Genomic DNA, 26,656 nt, shown 5'->3' with positions numbered 1-26,656 from the left:
AGAAAGACTATGTTTGAGATTATGAGAAGTGTGTGAAACTTCTGGATCATAAATTGCAACAGAAATCAGCAAACTAATATCTTTAAACCAAATCTAGCCCACCATCAGCTTTTTTAAATAAAGCTTTCTGGAAAACATTATGACAGCAGAGTTGGGTAGTTGTTGGAGAGACCCGGAGGACCAGAAAGTCTAAAATGGTAACTATCTGCCCTTTAAAAAAATATTTGCTGATCCCTGGGTATTCTGGATTGAACTATGTCTGTACAAAATATGTGATGGGACAGAACTGGTTCAACTGGACAGCACTTACAACAACAATGCTTGTGATAACAATACCATACTGAAATAGGCTGCCTTTGTTACGTTAATGAAATAGGATTAGTGTGGGTTGTAGCCTGATTTTATCATTTTTGAGATATAAAAGATATTGAACAAATGAGTACAGCAGAGATGCGGTGAAGGGAGATGCAAAGCTGTGTGACGATTACCCAGGAGATGACGTTCAGAAGAGACAATGGCTTCCTCCAGAGCTAACTACAGCAAAAGCCGTCCCCTAGAACTGACACGCTCCGAATGCTCCGAATGTATAGTAGAATAGATTTCTGTTTATTAAAGTCACTTTTCCCATTGTGGTTTTCTGTTTTAACAGCACTAAATAACTAAGCCAATGTGTTAGAAAGGCACTTTGACAGGAAAACGACTGTGGACACCCTGACTCACAGTGCAGGAAACGGGGTCCCTTCTTTTTAGTGTCAACAAGAAAACTGCTTAGTATGATTTCGCTCAGTAAGTTTGCATAATCCTTCTTCATAGACCCCTTTTGGACCATTATCTTGACAGAATGCATTCTAAAAAAGACAACACATCTGGCAATGGGAAGGAACTCTTAAATTGGAAGCTATCAAATGCTGGGTTTCTTCCCATCACAACCATTGAACATGGAAATGTACTTTCTCTCTGTCCAGCACCATGCTGAACAATGAGAGCCCAGAGATCAATCAGATGATGCCTGCCTTCAGAAAGCTCACAAAGACAGGAAGGAGGAATGATCACTGGGATGCAGTACAGGGGTTGCAATAACAGAAGCCAGTTGAAAGCATACCTGATGTAGGCATTCCCCTAGTGTTCAGTTGACTGTCCCTTGTGGGGAGAAGCAGTTGAGTGGCTGCTTCAGTTGGACAGAAATAGCTCCTTGTGGTCAACACTATGGCCAAGTTTATTCGAACAAGACAGGTCTAAATGAAACTGGTAAAGACAACGCTGACCATATCTACAAATACTTCAAACTAAAAGCAAAGAAGATTTAAAATAACTATTTCACCATAACTATTTTTTAATAACTCAATCACTATTCATTAAGGGCAAACATAAAGAGAAAATAGAAGGAAGGAAGGGAGGGAGACAGAAAGGAATGGAGGGAGGAAGAAAGGAAAGAAGATGAAGACCTTCATTGTTTATATGTAGATAATGAAGATGAACAACTGACATGAAACTATTCCATACAAGAAAACGATGGTATGACAAAATAGAAGGGACCACGGAATTCATTTGATTAGCTCCCTCACTGCACAGGGGAACACAGGCCTGCAGGTGTACAGAGATTGCCCAGTGTTACCCAGTTACTGGAAGATCCAGCTCTAGAACCTAGGTACTGTTTTGAAGTTGAGTAGTTTCCCAGTTCATCCTGAGAAGCTCTAGCCTTCTGAGGTGGTAACTCAGGCAAGGACTGGGGACAGAGGTGCAGGCAGTAAGAGATAAGCCAAGAACATGAGGATTTACCCTTCATTTTTGACAAAAGTAAACTTTTATTACCTGTTATATAGCGTAGTGGTTACGAATCAGGCTGCTAACCTCAGGGTCAGCAGGTTGAAACTACCAGCTGTTATGCAAGAGAAAGATGAGGCTTGCTGCTCCCATAAAGATTTACAGCCTCAGAAACCCTGTGCAGGGTCACTATGAGTCGGAACCGACTCCATGGCATATAACAACAACAACATATAGCATTATGTTGGGAGTTCTAACCAAGACTTTATCTGAATAGAGATAAAACTGAAAAGTAACTTGTAAACTATAGCACTGTACCATGTTCCATCTTTTGTCTAAATATGAATCTAATTTTCTCAATATTGTTGTTGTTAGTCATCATTAAGTTTATTCTAACTTGTGTGCAGAGAATTAATTCACAGGGTTTTTGACGTTAGGACCTTTCAGAAACACATCACCAGGCTTGTCTAGCTGAAATGCATCTGGGTAGGCTTGGACCATCCATCTTTCAGCTACTCACCGAGCATTTAAGTCATCTGCACCACCCAAAGACTCTCTTTTTAACCAAAATACAAATGTTCCTGGAATGTTTTAGATTTGACAAGGATATTATATTTTAAAAAGAATAAACATAAACCCAATTTCTCTCTTTTTGAAGAGTATCGGAATGCATCACAGGAATATACCGCTTCTGTTTGAGGTTGGGGAGGCGTTCCTTGTGCCAGGCAGTAAATCCTATGCTTTTGATGTGGCAATCTGATTTACAATCAGGATGACAGTGGTGACATTCCACTTAAACATTTGCCTATAGGAAAGTCACGGATTCCACATTTGAAAATCTATACATGGAGAGCCTCAACATAACAGAACTTTTGAAGCTCTTAAATTTCTATATGAAATTTGAGTAATAGCAAAGAATGTTGAGAGAGTTGTTAAAAACAAAGTTATGCTTGGCACTGTTTTTCCAAAAGGATATGCTCAAAAAGCATTTGCAAAGTGTGCTTTTTAAGATCATCTGAACATCTGTAACAATTTCCGCCTCTTTGGGAATTATACTTGCTAAAATTACCTAATGCGACTGGACTACAGACTGGTTAATGGAGGTGGCTGAGAGGTAGACTTGAGTTCTCAGTCCTCTAAGAGAGGACCTCTGGAGGGTGCTATTCTGACTCAAATCAGAGGACTCCATGGTTTCTTCAGAGATGTGGAAGAAGGGTGAGGGGAATTTCACTGTTCTTACATAAATCGCCACAGACTGGAAAAGAGAAGGGCTAGGGAATTTATTTTTCTTCCATGTTTTTGTAAAACACAGTTTATTTATAAGATCACATTTTAATGCCCACAAAGAGAAGGTAGTTGGCATTTTTACTGATGATGGAGCATGCCTTGGTGACTCTAAATTACTTACTCAGGTTCATGCAACTTGTAAGATAACAAAGCTAACATTTGAACATAGGGCTGTGTGTTTACAATTTATATCTTCTGAAAAATTTCTTCTTTAAAAAGCACCTAATATAATTAGATTTGTTGCTGTTATTAAGTGACTATGAGTTGGTTCCTACCCACAGCGACCCTGTATAGAGTTTCCAAGGAGCAGGTGATGAGCTTGAACCGCCGACCTTTTGGTTCAAGCAAACTTGTCAATCCAACATTAATCTGCAGCACCACACCCAGACTGGTTAATGAAGGTGGCTAAGATGTGGCCTTGAGTTCTCAGTCCCCAAAGATGTTTTTAAAAAGAGATATTGTAGAAGATATGATTTGGAAACAGTCCTAGGTTCAAATGTTAGCTTTGTTACCTTACAAGTTGCAGGAACCTGAACAAGTTACTTAGATCTTCCAACCAAACATATATTAGATTCCATGACTTAAGAAGTTAGACTTCTTCAGTGTAGATACACATTATATTTATTTCAGTTTCTCTCTCTCTCACTCACACACATACACACCAGCTGTGTAGAAGCCAGATCTTTATTGACTATGTTGTTGTTGTTAAGTGCTAGCCAGATGGCTCTGATTCATAGCAACCTTATATAGGGTTTCTGAGGAGCAGTTGGTGGGTTTGAACCACCAATCTTTTGACTAGCAGTACAGTACTTATCCTACAGTACCACACTAGGACTCCTTCTTGTCCATGGTTGTAAATCTTTACAGGAGCAGAAACTTCATCTTTCTCCTGTAGAATGGCTAGTAGTTTTGAACTGCTGACCCTGAAGTTAGCAGGCTGATTTGTAACCAGTACTCTACCAGAGCACGCAGGATGAATGATACCTATAATTAAGCAGAACCCCTTCACATAATAAAAGTACATCTTTCATTTATATCCTAAGTGTGTGTGTTCACACATGTGTATATGTGTGTGCCTATGTGTGTGTTTGGGAGTATTGTTCAGTGCCAACACACAAGGCAGCTGTATTTCACAGTTGAATCTTTCAGCAGCAATATTTTAGTAGAATGAACATCAAATCTTCCCAATGACTTGCGAGCTGTGAAAGACATTACAGCTAACTCCAACGTAAAAATATATATTGGCTTCAGAAGAGGAATGGCATTTGGAAGGCTATGCTTTAAACCGATGGTGGAGGAGAAAAAACCCCGAAAAATCTGCAGTTCTCAGAGTGAAATAATCACACTGAAGACCCAGGTGCAGAGAAGGAGTTGTGAGAAGTCTCAAGATCTCCTTTTCTGTTTATTTGATTTAATGCAGACCCTACATGAAAATGCAGTTACAAGAGTGTCTTGGCCATGGATTAGGATAAGCATTTCATCATGCTATTTCCCTTTATATCAGGTCTCTAAAAATTTCCACTCTTCATGGGAGAGCTCTCAATCCTACCAAAGATACCTCCCCCAAGTTTGCATATGTGTGTTTTCCATTATTTTGATTTTAGCAGAGATAGCTCCCTCTAGCTTTCAGGCATCTCTGAAAGCCTGAAATACCTATGTGAGGGCTTTAGAAGCTCCTGGAAAAGTTCCTTTATCTTTTCATTTCATTTTCCCACAATTTTTTTTTACCTCCTCCCACATATATATTTTGTTTAAGCTCCACCACACCACCACCTTACGTGAAGTAGGTGGTCAATACTTGTTTGCTAAATAAAGTACTGATTAAATATCTGGTGAGGCAAGTTCCCGAGCAGCAGTTTTGTACCAAGCACTGTAAGATGTGGTTTCCATTTGTTATCTCATCTGGTGCTCAAAGCAGCTGGACTGAGGAAGATGCTGTTATTTCCATCTTATAGGTGGTGTAGCTGTGTATTACGGAGGAGAAGTGATGGGTTCAAAGACACACGGTTGGACAGTGGCAGGCCTGAGATTCAAATTCAGGCAGCCATACTCCAGAACCTGCACTAAGATATATCAGTGAGGAGAATCTTGAGTTCTTCAGGAATACTGCCCTTTCCCTGAATCTAGGTCCATAATCTCCTCAGATTCTCCCAAGCATGAATATGCACAGAGAATTAAGCATTAAAAGGGAAGTTGATACACAAGTGAAGAAAAGATTTGGAGAACAGCTTCAGTAGGCATCTACCAACACAGCCACCCCTCCTCTTAATTAGTGGTGAGTGCCTGGGGAGGAGGTTAGCTTTCCAAAGAGCTGGTTCACAGAAAAGCTAGGGAAACTCATTACGCCTCACCACAGGGATCCCGTTCTCCCTCCCCACTCCTCCTTAAAAGCACAGTGGGGTGACTGCAGAGAGATAAGGAAACATAAATAACAATGATGCTTTCTAAATGGCCTGGTCTCCTCCCACTTCTTCTTTCAGAGGTATCTGCAAAAGTACATTAGCTTCGTTTTCAGTCCAAATGAAAAATCAGACAGACTCTAGTTTTCCATCTGTTCCTGGGATAGCAAACAACAAAAAAAAGGAAGCAGGGACTTGACATAAAATGTCGATCTGGGTCACAGAGTTCCATGGTCATAATTGCTGCGTACTTCTATGGAATTTTACAGTTCATAAAGCATGTTCAAATAGATGCTCTCATTCTTCTTTTGAAAACCTTAAAAGTTAGAGAAGTGGGTATGAGGTGATCAGTTTCAGAGGGTAAGAACCTAAGGACAAGTTGAGAAGTACCAAAAGTCTCACAGCTCATAAATGATGTGAAGTGTGTTCTTACTCTAAGAATGACCTTTCATCATCATCATTTCACCTTCTGTATTGGTGGGAAGCGTTGGTAGACTGGTCCTTTCAGTACTCCCTTGTAACCTTCCCCCACACTTGGGTACAAAATAAGATTTTCCCCCCCCCTTCAAAATCCAATTTCTGAAACTGACTATTTAGAGAGAGAAACAAAAAGGAGAGTTGTCCTATCTCAGATAGCTTTCAAAGGATCTCCCTAGTGGCCTTTAAGCCACTAGGAAGTGGCACTTCACCACACACAGAATGAACGAGTGGGTACACACCTACATAGCATGTTTTTTCAAGCATCCAGAAAAGCCACTTTCCACTAAGCACTGTATTGAGACTCAGAAAACCTGTGCTGTATTTTGGTTCCATTACTAATCTGATTTAATAAAAAAATATAAACACCGTGTATCCTGGTTCTTCCCACTAATAAAACTTGGGGATCTTTATGTCTCCTGACTCCTGGTGTGGTGCTGTAGGATAAGCACTGTAGGAGAAACACAAGGTCAGCTGCTCCTCCGAAACCCTATACAGTCGCCATGAGTCAGAACTGACTTGATGGCACACAACCACAAACCACCACCATGCATTATACACATTATCCCCTTTAATCCTATCAATAGTCCCATGAACTCCATGTCAACCACCCCCACCTCCCCCACTGAACAAAGAAGTAAGTCTCAGCGAGGCAAATTGTTGTTGTTGTTGTTGTTATAGCAAATGCCAATAAGAGATGTAGTTGAAATACGAGTTCAGGGTTCCAGATCTATTGGTTCCCCGGTTTCACATGGCAGGAGACTTTTTAAATCCCATTTTTGAGAACTATAATCAATTTCTACAGAAAGGACAGAACAAAGTAGCTCTAGAGGATAAGCACTGAACTGAAAATCACAAGCTCAGCAGTTCGAGCCCACCAACCACTCCATGTGAGCAACTTGACACTTTCTGCTCCTACAAAGATTTACGACCTTGGAAATAAGTCGGAACTGCATTAATTACACTTAACAACAACATCCTCACATAGGAAGGCAATATTTACTTTACCAATTACACATGGATTAGCAAAGATTCAGTGGGATGCTGAAGAGGCAGAACTCAGAAATGCTAAGATTTCTCGGGTTAATGAGAGGTAGGTGAAGAAAGTCCCAAAAGATGTAGACCGCCTAAATGTATTTCAATGGAAAAACAGATAAACAAATGTTGGTACATACACACAATTGAGTAACATGCAATATTGAAGAAGAATGATGGATTTGAAAAGTACCTCATAACATGGATGAACCTGTAGGACACTGCTGAGTGAAATTAGTCAAATGTAATCTTCTTTCCACTGTGCCGATGGACTTCAGCGACTGTTCACTAAGTATATAGACTCCTTCCCAGTTCCTTGGACTGGGAGTCAAGGAAGAGTCGAGGAAAGATATATTTTTAAAAAACAAAGCAAATCAGTTTCACATTTCCTTTTGATAATAAAATTTTTGAGGACCAAGGGTATCAGAAAAAGCTGGGTTGTCATATGGTTTTGAAGTGAAGTCTGCATGAGTGGCATTAGTTTTGATAGTGGCTTCTAGATGACCTTGACATTTAGCTTTACCATGCAACAAAGTTCAGTCTCAGAATTAAGGTCAGGAATGAAACCAAAGAAAAGGGGAAGTAATAGCTTGATTATGAAAGAGTAGGATAAATAAAAGATCAGAATGATGTAGCTGGTTCTTCCTCAAACCCAGGACAGCTCTGTACTTGAAAGAAACCTCAATAATGCCATGTAGCTTGGCACCACTGACAGCAAAGACAGCAACAACGTCAACGGCCCTCTTGTGGCAGATATTGCAACCACTAGCAGCGCCACCCGCTAACCCTCACTCATCACCACGGTCAGCATTGGAAACACATTTCTAGACTTAGCCTAAGTAAGGGGAGAAGAATTTCAAATGTGGAAACAGTGGAGCTGAGAGCAAGTAAACTACACGGGAATAGGCATTTCAGCGTGGACAAAGACATGTACAGGGTGGGAAAATCATTTTGCTTGGCTAGATGAAGGTATGGAGGATAAAGAGGCTTAACTGGTGGTTTACACACTGGTTAGACAGGGCCTGATGCTTTCTGATGGGCAATGGGATACCAGCAAGAAGGGCTGACGGCACAAGACAATGGTTGATTTTTTTGGAAATCATCAAGCCTTTCTTCTGAAAGCACCTCTGAGTGGACTTGAACCTGTAATCTTAGAGTCAGCAGTGGAGTAAATTAAACATTGACACCACTCAGAGAGCCTGACTGAAACTCAGTGCCGTAGGTTTCAAACTTTTATATCATTTTTTCCCCAAAAATCACGCCCAATAGACAAGATGGCAGATAAGCAGGGCTGTTGTTAACTATATAAGGCCCAGTTGATCTCCTTAGCTGAGCAGGGTTAGGGTTTTCCCCACTCAAGCCTATATTAGAACTCTCTTTAATCTCTCCTTTCCTTGCTCCTCCCCTTCTTAATTATTGCACAGCCTGAGAATGAGAATTAAGTGCCTCTGTTCTATTCCCTCCCAGGATTCCTCTGAAGAGTGATGTGCATGGCTGACCCCGAGGTCAGGGAAGTACTGTAGAGAATGATCTAGAGTACCCATTTTCCACTTCCCACACTCATTCTGACGGAACATCTCTCAGATCTGATGAAACCCAAGTTCCTCTCTGTGGCCTCCATGAAATCAAAACTACTCTTATGGCTGCTTCGATTTTCCTCTTAGCTTAAGAGTACTTCAAGTGACTTCTACCCCACTTCCCCTTCTAAACCAATGTTCTGGCATTAAATGGTTGCACTTAAGACTACTCTTGCTAGCCAGCATTCCCTTAACTGATGAAGTGACTCCATGTGTGGATATTTCAAATGCAAAGGATCAAACATCACACTTCTCAAAGAACAACTTTACAAAGCTTGCCTAGGCCATCAAACTTCTGGAAATATTTTAGAATCATCACTCTGTTGTTGTTAAGTGCTGTCAAGTTGGTTCTGACTCATAGTGACCCTGTATAGGGTTTCTGAGGAGTGGCTGGTGAATTTGAACTGCCGACCTTGTGATTCAAACTGACCATGTGGTCAAGTGCTTATGCTATAGCGCCACACCAGGAGCCCCTTAAAAATAAGCATTGTTTAAAAACCGTAACAGTTAGGTGGGAGGAGTCAACAGCTTAGAATGAAAGATATGTATTTTTCACACATGGGTAAATTCTGAATTAGTTAATGAAGCAGAATATGATACTCAGAGCTACAGCAAATAAGGAATGAATTATTTCCTAAAACGTATGGCAAATAATTTTCAAGCTTTTTAAGAAGCTATAATAGGACATATCATTCGTCACAATATATTAGCCAGATGACAGCAGAAATGCCCTGGCCACAGCTGGAGGTTGTGCCCACCATGGCTCTTCTTCATCTTTTATCCTCAGGGGATCCTCCCTCATCATCGGGGATCCACAGAGCTCATCACCCCTCTTCTTTTACAGTGGATTACACCCCTGGCCTTTTACAAATGGCCCTAGACCGAGCATGCATGGGCCCCTGGCCTTCATTCCTATACCTGCCAATCCTCATCTGATCCCTTACAAAAAATGCTATGAACTCTCAGCCTCTATTTCTTCTCCTATAAAAGGTGAAATAATAATAATATGTACTCTCCACTTCACTGATTTGTTCAAAAATATATATTTTTAAATGTCATTGGGGAGGGGGGTATGTTAAAGGGAGTCCTGGTGTGGTGCTGTAGGATAAGCACTGGACTACTCATCACAAAGGCAGTGGTTCAAACACCCCAGCTGCTCCTAGGATACCATATACAGAATCACTATGAGTTGGAAAGGACTCAATGACACGTTATAGCAACAACAACAAAGTTTAGATAAATGTAGATTTTTGGCCATGCAGTTAATTCATGTTGGTTGGTTATATGCCATGGAGTCGGTTTTGACTCATAGCAACCCTGTACAGGATTTCCAAGGCTGTAAATCTTTACGGGAGCAAAAAGCCTCATCTTTCTCCCAAGGGACAGCTGGTAGTTTCGAACTGCTGAACTTGCGGTTCGCAGACCAATTTGTAACCACTACGCTACCAGAGCTCCTTCCAAAGAAAATGGCAGCATGATGTAAAGGAAAACAGATGAATCTGAGTTTGCCCTAAACCTTAGGGGAATATTTCACTTAGGAAATGTTCATTGAATAGTTGAATGAGTTTAGGAACAATAATACTGAATGATCAGTACAGAGTTTTATTCTAGGACACAGACTTTAATGGGGGAGTGGGGGAGTGGGGGAGTCCTTTCAATGGATTACAAATGGACATTTCTCTTACACACACCAGCACATACATAAAATGAAACTGTGATAACAATAAATAAATAAATAAATAAATAAAAGGCAAGCAAGGAATTCGAATCAGGTTCAAAGGCAATGGCTTATTTAGCTACATTTTTCTGAAACATATGAGTTTAGTTCTCATCCAGAAATGCTGTACCCCACACTGGGTGAAAGCATCTTTCCCTGAGCCCAGGGTGGCATCTGGCTCACACCTGGACTGGGGCACTTGGGGTAAATTTTGAAATCTCATTTGGCAGACATGTAAGTCAGCTGCTGGTTCACCACTCCACACCCCATTTCCCTCACTGACATTTTCTCTTCAACCTCTGCTTCCCAAACTCTCTGTCAATATGTATATTTTCTACAGTCACTTTCTATAAAATGAGTACCTTAGGAGGTGCATGGGTGGATGGATGGATAAGTAAGGACAGTGCAGCTCAGCAGTGGCCCTCTTGGCTCAGGACACTTCTTTCTGGTTTGGAGAATTGAGAGTCACCGACATGCTGCCTCTCCCATGGATGTATATAACCCAAAAGTTGTATTTCTTTATTCTCTTGTAGGCAGTACAATGTCAATTATTGATTTGAAGAAAATGTCAAAGTGATAAGGTGGCAAACAGTGAAGGACAATTATGAAAATATGGTAAAAACTATCATAAATTGCAAACAGAAAGACTTTTTTTTTAATGTTGTCCCGAAATATTTAAAGGGTGACTCTATTAATCACACATGTCTGCAGTGAATACCATTTTGTTTGCTTGTTTGTTTTTCATCATCTCTCACTCCTACCCCAGCAAAAATGAATTGCCCTTTGCATCAAAGGCTTTCTTTGCATTGTTAGAAACTGCAAATATTCATTTAACGCCTTCAAACATTGCTATATAGCAGTGTGCAATGATATTGCTGCATCTAATTGCGTGAAGTTTAGAATTCAATATGACAACAGAAAAAATCATTCTTTTCCATTTTCCTTAAAGGGTACCCAAATACACAATTCTTCAAAATTTAAAGCCACAGTCATTTTTAACTTCCCGTTGGCTGTGCTCTCCAAGCCCATCAGTGACCAAAAATCATAGATTTATTTTTAATCTATGAATATTCTAATATCCACAACTACCTTATCCAGGCCCATATTATTTTGCTTCTGAATTGTCTTCCCAACAGATCTCTTTGCCTTGACAATTCTCATTCCTATTCTGTTCTATACACTTTGCCAAGTTAAAGTTTCCAAAGCACAGACGTGAGCACATTGGCGTACCACTACCAATACCCTGTGGCTTCCCTCTGTATACAAAAGACTTAATTGACATTAGGGGAGCTTCATAAAGTTCACAGAAAAATAGAATTAAAAAAAAAATGGAAAATTTCCCAGGGCTCTTTGAAGTTCCTTTATATTTGTTTAATACCCTCCTCTCTCTCTAGGATGTAAGCTACATATAAATACGGACTTTGATTTTGAACTCTGTTGGACATATAAATGTTGTTATTAAGTGCCATCGAGTCAGTTCTGACTCACAGTGACCCTGTACAGAGTAATAAGGAGCATCTGGTATGTTTGAACTGCCTGCCTTGTGGCACATCTGACCTTGCGGTCCAGTGCTTTATCCCACAGTTCCACACCATGACTCTGCTGGACACATAGTAGTTGCAATAAACATTTCTTGCATGAGTCTAAGTGAATGAAAGAAGGATGCCTGGAAGGAGGATAGATATATGGAAAATGAATAACATTCACTTCAATGGGCTGTTTAGAGGATTGAATGAAATGAAGTAGATTAAAGTATCAAACAGAGTAAATGCTTATAAACATTTGGTTTTTGACCCAATTGTCTCTATTTTCTTTCTTTTAAGCATTATTTCTCAAGTACAGAGGAAAAACACCAAACCACAGAATGGCCATGCATTCCAAGCTGCTAAATTTCAACTGGATATCTGATACTATAGACAAGAGGGGTAAATACTCAATATTGGATTTTAACTCTTAGTAGAGATGCTCCTGGATGGCTGCTGTGTTAGCTGTCGACTTTGGATGGATGGTGAGATAGGATGCACGAGGCTGCTGCAGTTGTCAGGATGAGCAATAATGGCTCCCACATCAGCATGCTGGGAAAAACATCCTAGTCTATGCACTGTTGTTGTTGTTAAATGCTGTTGAGTTGGTTCTGACTCATAGTGACCCTGTATAGGGTTTCCAAGGAGCAGCTGGTGAGTTTGAACTGCCAAGCTTGCTATTCAAACCGGCCTTGAGGTTGAGTGCTTATCCTATGGTGACACCAGGACTCTGCACTGTTGTTGTCAAGTGCCATCGAGTCAGTTCTGACTCCTAACAACCCTGTTTAGGGTTTCCAAGGAGTGGCTGGTGAGCCTGAACCGCCAAACATTGTAGTTCAAACCAACCTTGCAGTCCAGCACATTAACCCACAGCACCACACCAGGACTCTACCATATGAAGGTATTAAATTACAGGGATAACTTCAAGAGATAGTTCTGTCCCCTCTCCAAGACTGAAACTCAAAGGGAACACATGAGCAGGCACGTAAGCTTGCTGAGGACCACATTGATCTACTGGTGAGTGGAAGAGGGGGAAAGGCAGAAATGAAGAAATGGGCTGAGTTCAACCATGGTCCATAGACTCCTGTTGACCTGGAGATGAAAGAGAGAAGAGGAAGGGTAAGTTGGTCTGAAGTGTAGTGAGACCTGAGTACACCTAAGCCCATGGACAAGGACATAGCCACAGAGGGTTAGAGCTGAGAGTGAAGCATCCAGCTGATATGAAGTGAGGGGAGATGCACAAGAACACCCAAACTTGCAGATAGCATTCACTTGACCTAGCCTCAATGGCTTGATAATCAGAACTTGACTAAAGGAAGACAAAATCAAACACACAGAACAATTTTTGATAAAGGAAACGAGGGTAAATTGCTACGATTTGATGAACTTGACCTATACTCATGGAGGTAGTAACTCTAAATACCAAATAGAGAAGTAAGGAGTCTCCACATTAAGTATCAATGCTATTCCCCTCTGTACACAGGGTAGATAAGGACAGGCAACTTAGATATTGGCTACCTAAAATGAAGGGAGGTTGGAGGCATGAAGTGACTGGTTTACAAGGTTTCAAGAGGGAGCTTAGATTAAGAGTGTGTGGGGGAAGAAAGTCCCCACTGAATAGTTTTCTTCTTGTCTAGATGGGTCTGGTTAAAAGAGATGAGGATAAGAGTCTTATGATTCAATAGTGAGTAATAGTTATCATAAGTAATTGTGACTTTCACAATTGTAAACATAGAAGTTTTGTAAAAAAAAAAAAAACAGGGGAGTAGTTAATTTTACAGTCCAGAAACAAAGTTTACCCTAGGACCATAAAGAGAGAAGAGCACAAGTGGAATGCAGGACCTTATCCAGAGTAGAAGCAACACCAGAGTTGGAGGCAGAGATGGGGCAGCTGAGGACTCTAGATTCATGGGAAGAGTGGGACTAAGAGATAGTGGCCAGGAGGCAGACTTGCAGAAGGTGCCCTTTGGTGGTGTAAATTATTATATATGCCTGAGTGTTGAAAAAAAACCCTAAGTGAATAGAGAGAAATACTGATAACTAATGGTGCATGGGATGGATTATAATCATTGTAATGAAACAAGGTGTACGATTCATTGAATGTAGACTGATGATCTGCCCTGTAAACTTTCATTCAATTCACAATACAAACCTTAAAAAAAAAAAAGAGAGATTCTGAGGTAGAGCTGGTAGAAGTCATGGAGGGTGGGAGAGAGAAAGTCTCTATCACTTGGTTTCAACCTATAAAACTCTGTGTAAGGCCAGGATCAGATGTCTCTTAATGTATTCTATTTTGTTTTTTCAATATTGTGGGTAGATATAAATTGATTTCCTTATATAGCTATAAATGAGCAACAAAAATCCTGGTATAACAGGCTTCTACTGCCTTTAAATACTAATGTGCATTAAGGAGAAGGCAGAAATGTCAAGGAATAGAATCCTTGCAAGGTGAATATTTTAAAAGGCACTTTTCAAAAGAGTCCACTTTGTGGAAGAAACCAGCAGTCTCTTAATTGCAATCTTTGCTGTGGTTTCTCCAGGAAGTTGGGAAGGGGAATGGATTGAAGAAGTTTTGAAGGCCAAAGGCATGACTATCCCAATGCCATGAAAGTTAATCTATTCTTTTAAAGAGGTTAGGCAATGATGGAAAGATATGACTCTATTCCTTTTATTTCTCTGCTACATTAAAGTTCTTCCAAAAGTGTTGTAGCTGCCTCTTTGAAAACATGCAGAATTTTAAACTTTGGATAGGTTTATCTTTCCCTGTCACATATCTATGCAAAAGCCTACGGCTACAGGAAACCCAGGCTCCAAGTCAGCAGTATGGTGAAAGCTGTGCACGTGTAACTGAAAGGTAGCTAGTTCAGAATAGGCTTCCTTCCGTTTATGAGTGAAAACACCTGGCTATCTACATGAAACAGAAAAATGCATGAAACACTCCCCTCACCCCAAATAGATAAGAAGACAGAGCTCTCAATATGTTATTCAAGGTCTGCAATTTAAGAATTTTCAGATTATCAACCACAGCATTAAAAAAAAAAAGACCAGAAAGTACTTACAAATAACATTGTAAATCTCATTTCCGACACTAGCCATGCTTCTGAATAGAACAAGCAACAGGCATGCATATAAATAGAGTGCCAGCGAAGTGAACCCATAGTTTATTGCTACTATTCATCTTGGCTAGTAAATGGTCTCCATACTATTCTTCATTCATTAAAAATGGTTCATTTCCTTTGGCCTTTATTCATTGCCTAATATTCCTAATGAACTTAATGTAGCAAGTGATGTAATCAGACAAAAGAACTGTAAGAATCCTTTTCTGCCACTATAAGCAGAATTAAATCATATTTAATTAGGATTTTAGTGTTCACCAAAAATCATGGTTAACTATTCATCATCCACACTGCTGTCTAGCACCAGGCATTCCTTTTGCTAAAGCAGGAGAGCAGCATTCTTTGTTTGGCACAGTCTTTATTGGTGGTTACAATAATCTACCAGAGAGGTATCTAAACCTAGTTCCAGTCACGAATTAGTCACCTTACTGTTGTTGTTGTTAAGTCCTGTCAAGTCAGTTCTGACTCAAAGTGACTCTGTACAGGGTTTCTAAGGAGTGGCGGGTGAATTTGAAGCATTGACCTTGCAACTCAAACCCACCTTGAGATCGAGTGCTTATTTGGGGTCCTATGTACAACTATCATGGAGTCAGAATCAAGTGGATGGAGACGGGTTTGTTTGATTTTTGTTTGAATGCTTTCATCCTCCATAGAGTCCTAGGGTGGTGTACCAGTTAGCTTCCTTGGATATTAATGGAGTGATGGGTGATTCCATTGCATTAAAAAGCACATCACAATCCCAGTATTATGAAGGCCATCAACTAAAAACTAGGGACAAATGTGAGGGCACTAATTCTGGGAATACACAGACTACAAAACATTTTGAAAACCACACAAACAAAAGTAGATAAAATAGATGAGTGGGACATACTAAAAATTAAAAACTTATGTGCATCAAAAGACTTCACCAGAAGACTAAAAAGGGAACCCACAGAATGGGAAAAAATCTTTTGCAATGATACATCAGACAAGGGACTCATTTCTAAAATATATAGGAAAGTACAACACCTCTACAAGAAAAAGACAAATAACCCAATTAAAAAGTGGGCACAGGACACGAACAGACACTTCACTAAGGAAGAGATCCAAGCAGCCAACAAACACATGAAGAAATGTTCATGATCACTAGCCATTAGAGAGCTGCAAATCAAAACAACGAGATATCATCTCACACCAACAATAACAGTAAAGATCAAAAATGTAGAGGACAATAAATGCTGCAGGGATGTGGAGAAACTGGGACACTCCTGTATTGCTGCTGGGACTGCACAATGGTCCAACCTCTCTGGAAAGCAATATGGTGTTTCCCCAGAAGGTTGAAAATAGAAATATCTTATGATCCAGCAATTCCTCTACTTGGTATTTACCCACAAGAAAAACGAGCCACAACACAAGATGGTATATGCACACCAATGTTTATAGCAGCACTATTTACAATAGCAAAAAGATGGAGACAGCTGAAGTGCCCATCAACTGAAGAATGGATTAAAAAACTGTGGTACACACACACAATGGAATATTATGTTACCTTGAAGAATAACAAGGAAGCGGTAAGCCACTGCATAACATGGATGAACCTTGAGGACATTATGTTGAGTGAAATTAGTCAGTCACAAAAAGACAAATACTACATAGGACCACTACTGTAAAAAACTAAGAAAAAAAAACAAACCATATACTTCCAGAAAGCAGACACTTTATGGAGCACAGTTCTACTCTGACACACATGGGGTCACCAAGAGTCAGGATCCATTTGACAACTGTTTTTGTTGTTATTGTTTTAAAAGTCCTCTATGGCCTGCAATGCCCAGAGTGGTGTCCAGGGCAGAGAAGTGATATATTTTATTGATAACTAGGTCACAGGAAAGTCCAGCAGACCTGGGAAGAGTTCTCAGTGGCAGTCACTTCAGGGTAGATTTTATCCGAAGTAGTCATTGCATAATGTTGTTGTTAAGTGACATTGAGTGGATTCTGACCCATAGCAACCCTGTATAGGGTTTCCGAAGCTGTAAATCTTTACAGGAGCAGAAAGCCTCATCTTTCTCCCATGGAATAACTGGTAATTTTGAACAGATGACCTTGAGGTTCACATCCTGATTCATAACCTCTATGCTACAATAAAAGAGTACTATTTTACTAGAGGGAAAGTGAGAATACCAAAACTCGAGAATATGTCTGAGTATTTTTTTTTCTTTAAAGAGCTAAAATGAATAAAGAGAAATGCTGTTAACTGATGGTACATTGTTGTTGTTGTTATTAAGTGCTCCTGAGTCAATTCCGACCCATAGTGACCCTGCATAGGGTTTCTAAGGAGCAGCTGGTGAGCTTGAACCATTGACCTTGCAGTTCAAATGGCTTTCCAGTCTGATAGTACATGGAGGGGACTATAATCATTGTACTGAAACAAAGTACATGATTTGTTGAATGTAAAACTGATGATCTGTCCTGTAAACTTCCACTCAATTCACAACAAAAACTTAATAAAAAAAAAAAAAAAAGTGGTGAATAAAAATCTGTGGCAAAAATCCACCCAAGGCCATGGAGTTAATGCTGACTTACAGAGACCTTTCATGCCACAGAGCAGAACTGCTCCTCAGGGTTCCCTACACTATAAATCTGAACAGGAGCAGACAGCTTCATTGTCCTCCGGTATGAATGGCCAAGCCTTTCAGTTAGCACTCCAATGATTAGTCCACAGAGCAACCAGGGCTCTTTCTGTGGCAAGAAATCATTAAGGAAGGAAAGGTTTGGTTTTGTCTCTCTTTTGCTTGGTTTTTAGCAAAAATAAAAATGATGAAAAGGGTATTTTTGAGACATATGACTTGGTATTAAATAGTGCTGATGGAAAACCAAATATGATTTTGCAGTTGTCCAGTCAAGAAACAGAGAAGTCTCGAATCAAGGTGGTAGCGGTAATGCATAAAAAGAGGACCTCTTGAAGAGGCCCTATGAAGGAAGGATCAGTGATTAATTGAATGGTCATAATGGAGAGGTAAATGAGAGAGAAGGGTAAAACTTGGTGCTTGTATTTTAAATTGATTTGACTTATCCGGCACCCAGTCTTCCCTTTCTTCTCATCCTCAAAACACAATTCCATATATGGCCAATGCCTATCCAGCACCAGTCTTATCCTGCCTGAGCAGGTTTCACTTGGCTCTAAACTCCACAAGGCAGCAAGTTGTCTGCTATAATTATTTTTAATTGCCATTGAGGTGGCCTCTAGGCCCCATGTACAACAGAAAGCAATGCTGCTGGAGGTGTGCCATCCTCTTAAGTAATTCAGATTTTTGTGGTCCATTGGGTTTTTATTGACTGATTTTTTTTTTTTCAGAAATAGATCACCAGGCCTTTCTTCCTAGTCTTAGTTGGAAATTTCTGCTGTGACCTAATTAGCATCATAGCAACAGAAAAGCCTCCACTGATAGATGGCTGGTAGCTACAAATAAGGTAGATTCTCTGGGAAGCAAACTCAGAACTCCTACACAGAAGGTATAATTTTACCACTGAATTACCAGTTCGGTCATGAGTTTTCTGCAACATCCCAGCAATCAGTTTGCTCTAGCGTCTGTTGCACAGTAAAAAATGCTACCAGGCAAATTATTTGTTCAAAAAATTTTGAGCACTAACCACTATAGTTGTGTGCTGCTGAGACATTCCCAATTTATAAAGATTCTATTTAATATGTAATAGAGTAGAACTTTCCTATAGGGTTTCCTAAGCTGTAATCTTTACAAGGGTACACGCCGCGGCTTTTCTACTGTGGAGTCATTGTGTGTTTGAACCACTGGCCTTTCAGTTTGCAGCCAAGCACTTAAACATTTTGTCACCAACACTCCTAAGCACTGCAGTGATCCTACAGTGATTTTCAAATAGAATGAAGTTCTGGTTAAGTGAACAAAACTTCTCATTTAACGCCTCCTTAAAGAGACTCAAAGAATGGCCATTTTCTGTACACAGTTATTTCCTAATAACAAACACAAAACAAAACAAAGATCTCCATTTGATTTTACACTTAAAAAGTAAGCTGAGACGCTAGTGACGAATGCCCTTGCAATCCACCCGCTGCCCTCCGCCGCCGCAGCTTGCAAAGCCCTCTTCTCCCTCTCCTGTGCCAGGAACTTGCTACCACCACTACCACCATGCCCTACCCATACCCAGCGCTGACGTCGGGGCAGAAGAAGGAGCTATCCGACATTACTCATTGCACTGTGGTTCCGGGCAAGGTCATCCTGGCTGCTGATGGGTCCACCGGAAGCATTGTCAAGCAGCTGCCGTCCAATGGAACTCAGACACCAAAGAGAACCAGCGTTTCTACCGCCAGCTGCTGTTGACTGCCGATGACCTTATGAACCCCTGCAGTGGGCATGTCATCGTCTTCCATGAGACACTCTACCAGAAGGTGGGTGATGGGTGTCCCTTTCCTCAAGTTATCAAATTCAAGGGCGGCGTTGTGGGCATCAACGTAGACAAGGGTGTGATACCCTGGCAGGAACAAACGGCAAGACCACCACCCAATGGCTGGATGGGCTGTCTGAGCGCTGTACCAGAACAAGAAGGATGGAGTGAAGTTTACCATATGGCGCTGTGTGCTGAAGATTGGGGAACATACTCCTTCAGCCCTCGCCATCGTGGAAAATGCCAACGTGCTGGCCCCTTATGCCAGCATCTGCCAGCAGAATGGCATCGTACCCATTGTGGAGCCTGAGATTTTCCTCTATGGGGACCACGATCTGAAACACTGTTGATAGTAACTGAGAAGTTGCTGGCTGCTGTCTACAAGGCTCTGAGCGACCACCAGGTGTTCCTGGAAGGCACATTGCTGAAGCCCAATATGGTAGCAACACACTACGCCTGCACACAGTTTTCTCATGAGGCGATTGCCATGGCAACTGTCACAGCACTGTTCTGCACAGCGCCCCCTGCTGTTACTGGGGTCACCTTCCTATCTGGGAGTCAGAGTGAGGAGGAGGCATCCATTAACCTCAGTGTCATCAACCAGTGCCCTCAGCTGAAGTCATGGGCCCTGACCTCTTATGGACGAGGCTTGCAGGCCTCTGCCCTGAAGGTCTGCAGGGAGAACCTGAAGGTTGCCTAGAAGGAGTATGTCAGGCGAACCCTGGCCAACAGCCTTGCCTTACAAAGTACACTACAAGCAGTCAAGATGGGACTGCAGCCAGTGAGCCCATCTTCATCTCTAAGCATGTAAGTGGAGGTGTTTTAAGGCTGCCCCCACTCAACACTCCAGGCCCACTCTTGAGGGCAGGAGCTCATTGGGACCTCCAGGCCACTCTTTCTTATCACTCTTGCCATCCTTGTGACGTTGGTATGAAGTGGCGTCTGTATATGTGACCTCCATCACCCTTTCCAGCCCACTGCCAATAAACAGCTATTGAAGGGGTTGGGGGAAAGTAAGCTGAGAATCTCAGTTGATGAAATCCTATATCTTGCTTCTTCTGCTCATCAGACCATGAGGCAGGTGTCATGAGACGTCACATAGATTTCAAATGTTTGTTGAATTTTCACATTTAATGATTGGTGAAGGCAATTCCTTACTAGAAAGAGGCCAAATTTCAGCCACTGGTTTTCATTAAAGGGCAAACTTACTAGGTTTTGTTTTGTTTTTTTCTTTCTTTCTTTTTGGTGTGTCCAATAACAGAATACCCCATACTTGAAGGACATATTTGCAGAAATGATGTTATGTAGTGGATCCAGATCAATAAGCTAGTGGGACCTCACTATACAGTACACTCTTCTCATATTTAATGTGACAAATAGCACTTTAAAGCTTAGGAAGAGAAAGCAGCTACTTGACAACTGCATTGCCCATCCTTTAAGGTAATTAGTTGGCATGTCAACACCCTCTACCTATCTTAGAGGTTAGACTTAAAAATACACTGTTCATGTTTACTACCGGCTAAATCTGACAGATGGAAATCTTGAACTGGTTCTAAAGGGGTTGAGCAAGGGTAATGAATAGCAAAAATAGTCAGCTTCTAAGATCCAGTCTTCAACAGAGAGTTTAATTTCTGTAACTGAAGTAATCAAACTAAACATTGGCTACCTCTGAGTTTGAATATAGTATGTTTTCCACAAGAAACAGATTTTTAGATAGTTATCAATCACTTTGGACTCCTATATTGGATTTAATTTATTTGTGAAGATAATCTGGATTTGACCACAGTAGGAAAAATGATTTTTAGAATATGAATGCTAGATTCCTGCAACAGAGACAGTCTCTTTGTTACAGATGCCAAACTCCAGGAGAAAAATGTAAAAAAAGAAGCGTGCCCCAGGGAGCTGATTAATGGGCATTGCTTCCAGAGTGATTCATACAGCACCCCTGCCCGCGTGACCATTATGGATTTATTAACATTAAAGCAATGCTATTCAAACAGGTATCCAAACATTCTAATGTGATGGAACACTGGATGAAATATTATTGCTATCTCTCAGCAGACTGAAACAAGCTGACATTATTACATTGCCAAGGCGAACTCAGCCTTCAGATGTCATTTAAGGTTCTGAGTCTTGTCTTTGAAGAAGTGTAGTATTTGCTGTAATAACGACCTGACAGTACTCACAGAAACAATTACCCAGCCCAGCCCAGCCCCATATGGTGGTGTCCAGTGGGTCCAACTCATGGCGTCTTCTCGGCTTCAATTGCAACTTCTGAGGCTTATCACCAGAATCAGAATCTTTTCACGCTTTACAAACACTACTCAGTATATAAGAAATTCAGGTGGCATACCTGTTAAGCAGTTGCTAACTGAAAGGTCAGTGATTATAACCCACCAGCCACTATGCATGAGAAAAGACCCACAGTTCTGCCTCTGTAAAGAATGGTGATGGTTATGTACTGTGGGGTCAGTTCTGACTTAAAGTGACTCTGTATAGGGTTTTGAGGCTGTAAATATCTATAGGCACAGCAAGCCTCATCTTTATATGGCAGAATGGCTGGTAGTTTCAAACTGCTGACCTAGAAGTTAGCAGCCCAACTTATGACCATTATGCCACAAGAGTTCCTTTCATAAAGATTATAACATAGGGAACCCTATGGGGCACTTCTAGTCTGTCCTATGTGGTTCCTGAGTTAGAACTGACTTGATGACACGACACAACAAAATAAAACTGACCTGCAGATTTCTGCTCAAGCTCCCCACCCACTAGCTCCACCACCAGCCAATGGCACTGCCTTCCTATAGTCTTTTCCTGAACCATTTGTCATTTTGTCACTTAATCATTTATATTGTGTGTTGCTATTTCACTTATTCATGCAACTTTAGACTGCATCTTTGATGAGATCTTAAGATGCCTAAGGGAAGTAAATTGAAAACTCCTGGCCAGATTTTCATTATTGGTAACATCCAAAGCAAATCTGATGATGTGCCAAGAGTTGTCGGCTATAGTTCACTTTCTAGCCCATGTGAGAGTTCAAGGAACAGGGGAGAAGATGCATATATAAGCACTGTACTGCTAACAACAAGGTTGGCAGTTCAAACCCACCAGCCACTTCTCTGAAACAATGCAGGGTCACTATAAGTTGAATTGACTCAGTGGCATTTTACAATGATATGTCTATATTTATATCTAGATGCGTGTGTGTATATGTACTATAAGTACGATATGCGGATGATACAACCTTGCTTGCTGAAAGTGAAGAAGACTTAAAATATTTACTGATGAAGATCAAAGAGCACAACCTTCAGTATGGATTGCATCTCAATGTAAAGAAAACAAAATCCTCACCACTGGACCAATCAACAACATTCTTATCAATGAAGAAAGGATTGATATTGTCAAGGACTTCATTCTTCTTGGGTCAACTATCAACACTCAGGGAAGCAGCAGTCAAGAAATCAAATGATGTATTGCATTAGGCAAATCTGCTTCATAAGACCTTTTTAAAGTGTTGAAGAGCAAAGATGTCACCTTGAGGACTAAGGTGTGCCTGACCCAAGCCATGGTATTTTCAATAACCTCATATGTATGTGAAAGCTGGACAGTGAATAATAAGGAAGACCGTAAAAGAATTGATGCTTTCAAGTTATGGTGTTGGAGGAGAATACTGAAAGTGTCATGGGCTGCCAAAACAACCAACAGATCTGTGTTGGAAGAAGTGCAGCCAGAGTGCTCCTTGGAGGCCAGGATGGCCAAACTTCTTCTCTCATACTACGGATATGTTGTCAATCCTCCAGCTAGATGGATTGGCTAACTGGCAGCATCAGTGGGCAACAGTACTGAGGTTGGCCCAGGATCGGGCATTGTTTCGTTCTGCTGTGCATAAGGTCACTATGCGTCGGTACCGACTAGATGGCACCTAACAACAATAACAACAACAACGTATGTATTGTGTGTACACGCACAGAGAGAGAGAATAGGTTATTTGGCAGAAAAGTACAATCCATGTCTTGACAAACTGCTAGAGTTCTAGGGCACTCTTAAATACAATTTAGCCACAATACTAATACATGCTTCTGTGGGTATTGAATTTAAGAGCAGTTTTCTTATTGGAAATGAACAAAGCTCTGTGGATTTAAAATAGCAAAAGCAAAAGTTGGGAAGTAATCATTCCGCAACATTATGCACATTTTAAATCTGATGCTTTTTTCTTTCAAAGAAACTGCAGGAGAGACTTAGACATCCATTACAGGGGTGAAAGGGAGGCAAGGAAGAAGGCTGGGTTATGTAAGAGCTAAGGAATGACAACTATAGAGGACTGAGGAGGAGAAACAGTGAAAGAAAGTCTGCAGTTTCACAATTTCCTAGGACATTTCAACATTCTACCAGATTCTCACAAAGGAGTAGGGCCAAGAGACAGTGTTATTTCAGCTCCTAATTTCCTCAGTTAATATATACAAATCCAAAGAGCCCATTTGAGAATCTAAATTTGTTTGGAATGTCCATTAGCCCAGTTTTGTATATTTCATTATGTTCATAAACCTCACAAAAAAGCAAGTCATAATCACAGACGCTCTCGTAGAATCAGCAGCACAGCAAACCTCTCATACAGAAAACACTAGCATAGGCCCTGTTTAGTCCCCAAAGTTTCTCCAATTCTTCCTCTAGTTCTGATTTACTACTCAAATGATGACCCTAGTGGTGGTGATGTGCCATGGAGTACAGGGTCAGTTCCGACTCATAGCAACCCTGTACAGGGTTTCCGAGGCTGCAAATCTTTAAGGGAGCAGAAACCCTCATCTTTCTCCCACGGAACAGCTGGTAGTTTTGAACCGCTAACCCTAAGGTTAGAAGCCTGATTCATAACCACTGCGCTACCAGAGCTCCTTGGTGATCCTAGTAAGTCTTATAAAAATTAAGAAAGGAAATGAGACATACACAATTTAGAAACAGTTTACCTTTATTTATAAAAGCATCATGTGCTTAAATATGACAACCAGAAAACTCAATTAACCAGAATATCTCATTTGTTACATATTTGGTTCCTTGGGCTTTACTGTCTCTACTGTACCATATGCAACATTAAGTATGCCTAATTTTCAAGGTAGAAAATACAATTATTTCTTTTGTCAGTGAAAATATTGAGTAGAAATAATCACTAATGTGAACTTTGCCATTCCAGGTTGTTAAATTCAAATGAATATAAATGCTGTTCTCTCTAAATTACCTTTCTAATTTGAGGCATAAATGGGCTTTTTGCTCTCACCTTCAAGGCTTGCCTTTAATATTCTCAGAAAGATAAATTACATTATTATCTTAGGAAAGTCTGCTGAAAATCATTGAATTTTTAGTTCTAGAAGCTGAAGATATTTCTTGTTTGACAAAGTGTATCAATACCTGTCACTGACACAGAGATTGGATTTTTAAGGCATTTATGGAGCAAAGGAAACAAAACAAAGTTTTCCGTGACATTCATTTTAAAACACAACATCTAAATAAATCAGAACAAAATAAAAGAATACCTGAGGACTTTGCTGGATTTAATTACTTATGAAGCTACATCTACAGTGGCAATCAACAAGCAGACTGCAGCACTCTTCAAATCATCCAGGGACCTTCGTGTTGCATACAGTGTTTCAAACACAGTGGAAGTTGGAGCCATGTTGGAGCCAGGCTGATGAAGGAGCATAGTGGTCACCTTAGCATCTCTTTGGTCTTGGGTATTTAGAGAAACTCTATATAGTTTGGATTTCCTCTTTTTGTTTTTGCTTTTGTAACTGGTAGAACAGGAGTTGAGATGACCACATACAACAATAATAAAGACACTTATCTGATGGACTGAGGGTTGATTCCATGTTGAACACTGTTTAGTGCTGCATGTCTATTTCATAAATTCACTTGTGAAGATCTCACAGCAGCCATTTGAGTTTGCTACATTGCTCATTCCACAGCTAAGGAAACCCGGGCCTGAAGGAAGTAAGTCAGTTGCCCAAGACCATACAGATAGTTCATGTGTTAGAAACAGTATGTGATGAAGAGAATCACATGGTCAAAAGAAAAAAAAAAAAGGGGGGGGGGTGGCATCTAATAGAATGCAGCTGAATACTTCCAATACCATTCTTTGAAACACTTTTCTTTTCTTCAGGTTTGAATATCAGTAGACACTTTAGTACTATTCCCAGTTGCCAAATTCAGGCAGGTGTATGAAAAGTGTCCTTAAAAAAAAAATAAAGCCCAGTTATAAAAATAAGAGAAAACATTTCTTGAAGCTCTCGTCTGCGCCAGAATCCATTGTAAACACTTGACTATCATTATGTCCATTTTCTAGGGGGAAAAATTGAGGCATAGAGAGGTTAATTTGCTTATATCACCTGGCTAGTGAAGTGGAGGAGCAAGAGTTTTTAACATAAACTGTGTGGCACCAAAGTCCATATTCTTAGTTACCATGTATCAGTATGACTCTTTAGGCACAGTTTTATATGATGCTGGAATTAGTCTGAGATTAATGTACTTCTTGCCTCACAAGCTCCACAGAAAACCTGGTCAGGCTCTCTAGGACCCTCTACGACTTCCATAATAAACCAAACACCCACAGATCATTATATGCTACTGCACTTTATGGGCACAGAAAGTTTAAGGAAGCTACCCCAGGCCCATCTCGAGAATATATCCTGCAACCACTGGTCTTCTGGAGTTCTCCACAAAGAGTGAAGTACAGGTCTTCCTAAATCTACCTGACGTCCTTCTGTTGTCCTAACCTGGCCAGATCATCGATTTTCTTTGTTTCTTTGTACATTCACACTCATGGTTTATCCATCATGAATTTGAGAATCAAGTTCATATACTGTGACTGATGCTGTAGATACAGAATTAGAAAATGTCTCTGCTTTCATTAACATTTCAGAAGAGGCAGATAGGTCTTCTTGTTGTTGTTGTTGTTGTTGTTAAGTGCCATTGCATTGGTTCTGGATATGGTTTCCTAGTAGAGGTTGGTGAGCTGGAACCACCAACTTTGCATTTCAAAGTGACTTTGCAGTCCAGCGCATTAACTCAAAGTGCCACACCAGGACTCCAGATAGATGTTAGCTTCTGTCAAATTTACTTAGATTCTGAATTATACGATGTGAGGTATCAGTATATCACTGACATATCCCCTAGACATCCTTGGAGCCCAGGGAAGAACTTTGATTTGACTCCAGTCTCCACAGAAAACTCAGAGGAATAAAAAAATCACACATAAAAGGAGGAAACCATCCCCGAGGAACTGGATTGAACCTCAGCATAGTGATCCTGCTTGGTCACCTTAGAGCAGGTGGTGGGCCCGCAACGTCGGGCGCATGGGGTCCCCAGCTGATCTCCTCCC

General features: G+C 40.6%; 1 protein-coding gene and 1 pseudogene across 5 annotated transcripts in view; one reads left to right on the top strand and one right to left on the bottom strand.

Moving 5' to 3' along the window:
- The window catches only part of CTNNA2 (catenin (cadherin-associated protein), alpha 2), a 1,482,995-nt gene that overhangs the window by 943,154 nt on the left and 513,185 nt on the right, over positions 1-26,656 (bottom strand). The window lies entirely within an intron of this gene.
- Positions 19,023-20,244, top strand: LOC102814719 (annotated as a pseudogene).

This window comes from Chrysochloris asiatica, unplaced genomic scaffold, assembly GCF_000296735.1.
Source record: "Chrysochloris asiatica unplaced genomic scaffold, ChrAsi1.0 scaffold00093, whole genome shotgun sequence".
NCBI lineage: Eukaryota > Metazoa > Chordata > Mammalia > Afrosoricida > Chrysochloridae > Chrysochloris > Chrysochloris asiatica.
This window is presented reverse-complemented; position numbering and strand designations above follow the sequence as displayed.